Here is a 7,670-nt window from a genome sequence, read left to right as displayed (position 1 = left end):
GATGCTGTGCATGAACCTGATGCCGGAATGTCCGGCGCGTTCTGTGCGAAGCTACCTTGAAAGTTTAAATATTCTCTAAGATTGTGGTCAGCCTCCTCTGCCCATTCGCCCGTGCATAAAGTCTAGCGGGGCTTCTGTAGGAACTCTCTTTACGTGCCCACAAACTATATATAAGTTTATATACAGGCTTTATGTAAAACATATTCAACGATTACAGGGCGTTAGTACAAAGCGGGGGTCCTATTTAATTGGTGCCTTTATAAGTGACTCTATAATACTGCACAACTATTAAGGGAAATTTGTCAGAGGTTGCCACGAATCGGTATTTCTCTTTCCCCTGTTCATTTTAACAGAATTACCGCTGCTACCAAATTGTCCCTCAGAGCAAGACCCGCCTACAGTATCAGAAATTTCTGTAATGTCACGAATTCCATAGCATGCAGTGGAGGTGTTATGATTTGATTTGCTTAGGTTAATGCGCGGTTGTTTGCCCAGTATGTATTCACACTAGCACGATTCCAATTGTTCCGGCCACCACAAAGACGAATCTGCAGTGGGGAAGCGAAACAACGAAGCCGATCGTTAAAGAGACATGTGTATTATTAAAACGAAGCATTACACAGACAAACCAACTAAACGAGATGCCATTACTAACAAAAACGTCCATGCAGCTTTAGATGTTTTCACGCAAATAAACAATTATTTAAAACAATAAGGTCCGTCACGGGTCACAATTACTTGAAATGCGTTGCAGGGCGTCGGTAGCGTGAGCGTCAGTCGCTGCTTGCTTCTTCAGGATCTGCCGCAGCTCGGCCAAGCAGCCACAGGAGGGGAGTGGTAGAAAGTTCTTGTCTTCCGCACCATGTTACCAAGATCCGCAAACGCCACACGCTGGAGGTAGGAACGAGACTGGACAATCGCTGAAGCCCTGATGTTTGGGCCTGCAGCCCGCGAGCTTCGCATCACCGCCTGGCGCTCCTGACGTCTCGATGTTCGGACCCACAGCCTCGCTTCCTCAGCCCGGCCTTCGTGAAATCTCGAGGCTCGGCCCCGTGACCGACAACCTCGCTTCCTCAGCTAGGCGCTCCTCAATTCTTGAGGTTCGGACCCGTAGCCCGACAGCTTCGCTTCCTCAGCCCGGCGCTCCTGAAGTCTTCAGGTTCGGGCCCACAGCCCGACAGCCTCGCTTCCTTAGCCGGGCGCTCCTGAAGTCTTGAGGTTCAGTCCAACAGCCTCGCTTCCTCAGCCAGGCGGTCCTGAAGTCTTGAGGCTCGGACCCGCAGCCCGACAGCCTCGCTTCCTCAGCGTGGCGCTTCTGAAGTGTTGAGGTACGGACCCGCAGCCCGGCAGCCTCGCTTCTGTAGACCGGTGCTCCTGACGTCCTGAGGTTCCGACCCGTTGCCCAACATCCTCGCTTCCTCAGCCCGGCGCTCCAGAAGTATTGAGGTTTGGACCCGCAGTCCCAGATCCTCGCTTCCTCAGCCCGGCGCTCCTGAAGTCTTGAGGTTCGGACCCACAGTCCCACAGCCTCGCTTCCTCAGCCAGGCCGTCCTGAAGTCTTGAGGTTCGGACCGGCAACCCGACAACCTCGCTTCCTCCTCAGCCCGGCACTCCTGAAGTCTTGAGGTTCGGACGCGCAGTCCCACAGCCTCGCTTCCTTAGCCCAGCGTTCCTGAAGACTTGAGGGTCGGCTCTGTGCCAGACAACCTCGCTTCCTCAGCCAGGTGGTCCTGAAGTCTTGAGGTTCGGACCCGCAGCTCGACAGCCTCGCATCCTCAGCCCGGCGCTCCTGAGGTCTTGAGGTTCGGACCCGTGCCAGACAGCCTCGCGTCCTCAGTCCGGTGCTGTTGAAGTCTTGAGGTTCGGACCCGCAACTCGACAGCCAGACAGCCTTACGTCCTCAGTCCGTGGCTACTGAAGTCTTGAGGTTCGGACCCGTAACCCGACAGCCTCGCTTCCTCAGTCCGACGCTGCGGAAGACTTGAGGTACGGCCCCGTGCCCGACAGCCTCGCTTCCTCAGCCTCGCACACCGGGCTTCTCCACAGAAAAAAAGAACTCCCGTTTTCTTTCTTCTTCTCATCTCTCTTCCAGAACTCGTGTGCCTTCGGGTTTGGCTGTTGGCCGAGGTGGCGCGTCCTGCGAGCTCGAGCCAATTCCCACTATTCTTTCTCATATTTTAGAGTCTCTGTCCATCCGCTGCACATAACTCGCATACATTAGCCTTTATACATAAAAGGAGGCATGTCAAATCAGATTGTGGACGCACCGCGAGCAATGTTGCACATTATCGAATGCACGCGTGCGCCAGTGGTTACCTAAACATCCGTCAGTCTCCTCCGTACCCTTATGGGCTTCAGGCGCCATGTATGTGTGCAAGACATCGCTCTGCAAATTCACGAGAAAGTGTCCGCGACTCTATAGTTCAATCCAACTTACAAGCATTGTAGGCGTACACATGAAGAAAGCGTTTGGCCGAGTCCCCCATCGAGCCATCGTCGTCAGCGTCACCGCTACGCATCAATAGGCACGCGCATAGTCCGCTACGTCGAGAATTTCTTAACCGGTCATCAGATACCCTTCGTGCGCTCGCATGGACATCCTCGGGACCCAATTCTCGCTCAAAGAGGCCCCGCCACATGACTCCATTATATCGGCCAAGCTATTTCACCTCGCTATGCATTATCTTCCCCTTAAATTAGACGAGATCCCGCACCTTAGGAATGCTATTTAGGCCACTGACATCACGTACCCACGGAAGATCAGGGGAACAAGCGAGCACTGTTCAAGATGACCTGGATGCGCTCCACCAGTATATCCTCCACCTCGGCCTCGCGTGCTCACCTGAAATGTCCGAGTGCGTGGTGGCGTTGAACTCCAAGCAAAAGAAAGCGGAAACTACCCCCCCCCCCCTTACTTAAAGAAGCTTCAAATGGCTGACCAACCACCGCCACTCCTTGAGAATCCTTGTATTCATGTGGGAGCAAGATGGGGGACGCAGGAAATTGCTACGACCAACCATCGACCAGGTCAATCAAATCTACCACATTTTGACTCGCACAACGTGGCACAAACTCAGTCCTCACAGAGCGTGAGCCGCGCAACAGCAGCGAGGAAATGATGCACTCCGGCACGATGTACGTATACCCGTACCGGCAACTTAACGCGACCAAATTCAATAAGCTCCAACCTTTGCCTCGTAAATGTCAGCGAATAGAAATGTGAGTACCTCCCCACGCTAGTACCAGGGACCTACAGAATGCACCCTTCCACAACATTCTAGAAGAGAGAAAGCAAGCACATTGCTAGAAACACCATCTCCGGCTTACGTATCGCCAGGGCCGAAAAATCCTTGAACGCCTCAGATACGACACTCATCAGCTGCCTTCTCTGGAACCACCATCACCATAGGAGTCGGTGCCGGACATTGAAGTACTTGCTATTCTCCGAAACACGAACCCCGAGAGTGATGAGGGAAGATGCCTGGCGAGAGCTGCACAGCTCTCCACCCCAGTCCACGACGTACCCTACGTGGGCGCCGAACACTTACTATAGAGCAGACCACCACGGCAGTAGTCGGATCCCTATCAACATCAGTAGAGCATTACATCGGTGCAAGTCGGCCGCAGACTTGGGAAATCAGGCTATATCCCGAACTCGCGCTATAGCTTGAGTTATAGTTATGTAGCTATAGTTCGAGCTAGCGCAGAGGAAATTTGCGCACATAAGCACCTCACCGACAGCATCACTGTTATATCCCCCGATCAGGCCGTACTTCTGCCTTCGCACTTAGCCTGCCCCCTGCCCATATACGCTCCAAGCTCAATAGCTACTTCCAGTCCCGCCAGCCACTCCGAGTACCACTGGAATATGTCTCTATCCATCAGGGAAAGTAGGGAAATGAAAATGTTCATGTCGTTGCTCGCGGAACCTCTGCACTGAGCAGCTTGATGTCAGCGGCTTATTCCCTAAGAGCAATTAGAACCGAGCAACTAAACAACCTGCGCGCTCGGTTCAGAAAGGGGCGCGAATCCCTCGAACATCTCACTCGTTCGCCTCTTTCGTTCTCAAGTGCACATGGCGCTCTTATTAACAAGCGCAGACCAAATGACACCAACATTCATCGCATTGAACAGAGAGCAGGTCACCATACATGTCAGGTCTGTGGACAGTATGCGAGTGCCCTCCACGGGTACTGGGGCTGTGCTGGGACGCTTTCATACCTCCATATGCTCACCCACCACCACTTCCCGCCGTGGGTTCCCTACATGTGGGAGAGTTGGGCCATTCCTCCCAAACATCGGCGCCAGATGCTGTGGCCCCTCCTCGTGCCACACATTCTCCACACTCAGGCCCTATCACCGGACCCTTCAACAACAGGCGGTCCTATATAACCTACTACCCATCGGACGACCTGGATTAAGGTTGCTGTCAATAAATTTTTTTTCTTCTTCTGGTATTTACGATAAGCTATGCACAAGTAACCGACGCACTTGACCCGTAAGATGTGCTTCTATGACCGAAATCGCGCTGGCAGCTTTCGTTATGATTTCAGTGTTGTTTTCCCTTCTGGGCATTTGCCTAATAAAGTGTTGGGTTCTTCATTCAGACTACTGACACTATTTGTCGTTCGTCCTCGTCACTACAGCGTGTACATGACACGATCAACTACACAAGTTCGAACTTAAAATTCGCCGCCCATTTCCTGCTTGTTCTGTTTTAAAAAAAAAGCGTGATTTTCATCTGACATCGAAGGTTTCTGCGAAATATTCAGTATAACCTTGTGCAATTATTAGCCGCCTCACGTGGGAATAACAGCATTCATATTCTGTGTGTTTATTATTCGCATCGTGCCACTTTGTTTTTATACCATCGTGACGACGACTAGCCTATCCGGCGCGATGAACGGCTCAGTGTCAAAGAAGAGAAGTTTCAAGGCATTTCATAGTCAGAAACAGATATCGACACCCTCACCCTCAGGTATACAGAAGACAGCAAAACAATCACTTATAAATCAGCGCTCAACGTTGAAACATACACAGGGACGAGAAAAGCACAGACGTTTCAACTTTACAGCGCTACTTTTTATGATATACCAACTAGCCTCAACGCAAGCCTTAATCAACACAACGACACCCAGATAGCTAAATGGCGCTGAAAAAGGCGGAACTAAGCGACGGCAGTATGACGGAAGGTTAACATAAAGCTCGCGCTCACACGTCGTTTCGCCGGCATTTTCTCTGGCATTCGAAACAGGGACCACATAGCCTGCCCCCCCCCCCCCCCCCCCTCGGTCAGCGAAAAACAAAGAAAGGAGGGAGACGTGGAAGGAACGAACAAAAGCAAGCAGGCACTTAAGCTTTACAACGCCGGCAAACGTAGCTCTCCATGTAGCCCAAGGTCACGCAGTATAGACCTCAGAAGCCCGTTCCGCCCTCTCGGAGTTTGGATCAGCGGGGAGCTCCCCGAAAGCACCTTAGGGGAGGTGGTTACACGTCGACTCGGCCGGCGCCCGAGGACCGCGCCTAATGACGGGCAGCAACCCCTGCGAGTGCGAGCTGGCGAAGGAGCCGCGCGACCGACATGACGCGGGTGACACGGCCGCCGCCGCATAATAGCCGTAATTAGCAGGCATACATGGCCCAGGCAAAACGAGAACGGCAGGGGCAGGAGGCGCGCAACATGCAAGAGTGCCACAACGGGAGAGACAGGCATTGCTAGCTCGCCGAACGAACACCTGCCACGCCCTCCCCGATCGGGTCGCGTCGGTATCCCTGTGTTTATTTATGCGATCCTGTTGCCGGTGTGCCGAGAGGGCCAGCGAAACAGGCGTGAGAAGTGCAAGGAGACGAGAGCGAGAGACGGAACGCGTTAAAGCTGCAGAGTGAGGGCGAATAAGAGGGCGGCGGCGGTCTGCCTTGCGGGCATCTCGTCGGAGGCGACTTTCCATTAATCCGACACGCCATTAGGGAGCCCCCGACGAAGACTTTTAATGGCGCCCCGTCGGCGCGTACAAGTGTACGCGAGCGGAACTGGTCGAACGAGCTGGCTGACGACGAATGCCGAAGCTGTGGCGGCCTCTGTTCTGATCGCAGGGATGCGGTTGCGTGAATAGTGGTGCGAGGTCAGAGAAATATTTGTGTTCTCGGAAGAAAAAGAAAAGAAAAAAGAATGTGGTGCGGAGCGGGAGAAACAAATGAGGAGGAGGCTACGCAAAGTGGTAAAGACGACTTCATTTCGGACCGGCTCAAGGTCCAAAATGGCGCGATTGGGGCTAAAAAAATCGTTCTGCCGCGCACGTCGCAGAGCGATTTTGGCTGACAGCTTCCACATGCGTTTGCGGCAGCGCGATTTACGTCGCAGCGATGCGCGAGGTTGCCCTCTGCTCATGAAGTATTCATGCCTGCATCGTTAAATAAAAACAACATGGAAACTAGTCAAATATTTGAATGTTCCTATTATTATTCGATAACTGAATAAGTCCATCATTTTAAGGTTTAAAAGCGTTGAAACTTTACGACAGCTTGCACATGCTGTAAGTGAGATGCTGCACAACACCGCAAGTATGAGCGTGCGGCTTGTGCGGCGTCGCTGGGGTGGCTCCGTTTAGTACACTCTAGTTTCGTTGTTACTATGGAAATCACAACATTTTTCCTGGAGGAGTATTTGCTTTTGCAGAACAACAAGCTACTATTGAGTGTGCATGTATAAGCAGCTGGCACAATTTGTAGCGATGAAGACGTTGGCGATGTTGGCGATCAAGTGGGTACGTGCCTTATGTTGAGGCGGCATCTGCTCCCGACCTGGATAGCATGCAGCTTCTCCTTTTAAACGAATTGTGTAAGTGGAAGAACAAATCAATGAGGACAAGTGGCTCTCCGCTATCAAGAGCCCCGATGCCGGGGCGCAACTATGGGCTGTCCAGAGGGCCCACGATGCGACGGTCGGGCATGGCCTGACTGTCCCAACGTGGGAGCGGCCCGCAGCGCGCTGAGTCGCGTACCTCAGGACCTTCATTAAAGTTTTGCACCCATCCATCCATCCAAGCTCCTAAGCCGCAGGTACTGGTAGGTGCGCCCTATTAAAGGATAACTAAAACTGGCGCGCGACATTGCCCCACAGAGCTACAAACACGTGGTAAAACAGTAAAGCGCCTATTTTGACGGCGCTTTGTTTCGTCACACGTTGCCTCTCCCACATCGCGCCGATCGCTGCGTCTCAGCGACGGCGCGACCAACGTGGAATTTAGTCGCGCAGAGCCCACGACGTAGCGGCGGTCGCTGAGCGACGGAATTCGTGGCGTCGCTGAGTGAAAAATCCCGCCATGTGAAACAGCCTTCACGCAGAACCTTCTTTTTTTTTTCTTTCCTGTGTTGTTAAACGATGATTCTGCTAGCTAATGAATGGCTCCGTGCGGGTATAGGGGTCGAAGAGACTCCGCGTTTTTAGCTGGGGGTAACGGTCATTGCGTTTTATTATTATACGAAAACTCCGTGTTACAGCCACACTTTGCTCAGGCAGACTGTTCGTTCCTTGCACGACATGTCTCTGCAATCGTCCCGTTTTCCCTCCTCTTCTTCTCAGACAACACGGAATGCCTGTCCAGCCCTTCTTTAATTCCTCGTACAGAAAAGATGCATCGCGCCTTTGTGGAAAACGCAATTTTTCCTTC

General features: G+C 52.5%; 1 long non-coding RNA gene across 1 annotated transcript; it reads right to left on the bottom strand.

The window, feature by feature from the left end:
• Positions 1-582: 582 nt before the first annotated feature.
• On the bottom strand, positions 583-2,163 carry LOC139057853 (uncharacterized). The gene is made up of 2 exons (XR_011513042.1): positions 1,767-2,163; positions 583-1,707 (listed from the first exon to the last, which is right to left on the bottom strand). It is a non-coding gene; the product is annotated as an uncharacterized lncRNA (long non-coding RNA).
• Between the last annotated feature and the right edge of the window lie 5,507 nt (positions 2,164-7,670).

Source organism: Dermacentor albipictus, chromosome 3, assembly GCF_038994185.2.
Source record: "Dermacentor albipictus isolate Rhodes 1998 colony chromosome 3, USDA_Dalb.pri_finalv2, whole genome shotgun sequence".
Classification (NCBI taxonomy): domain Eukaryota; kingdom Metazoa; phylum Arthropoda; class Arachnida; order Ixodida; family Ixodidae; genus Dermacentor; species Dermacentor albipictus.
The sequence above is the reverse complement of the archived record's forward strand: the minus strand, read 5'-3'. Positions and strand labels throughout refer to the sequence as shown.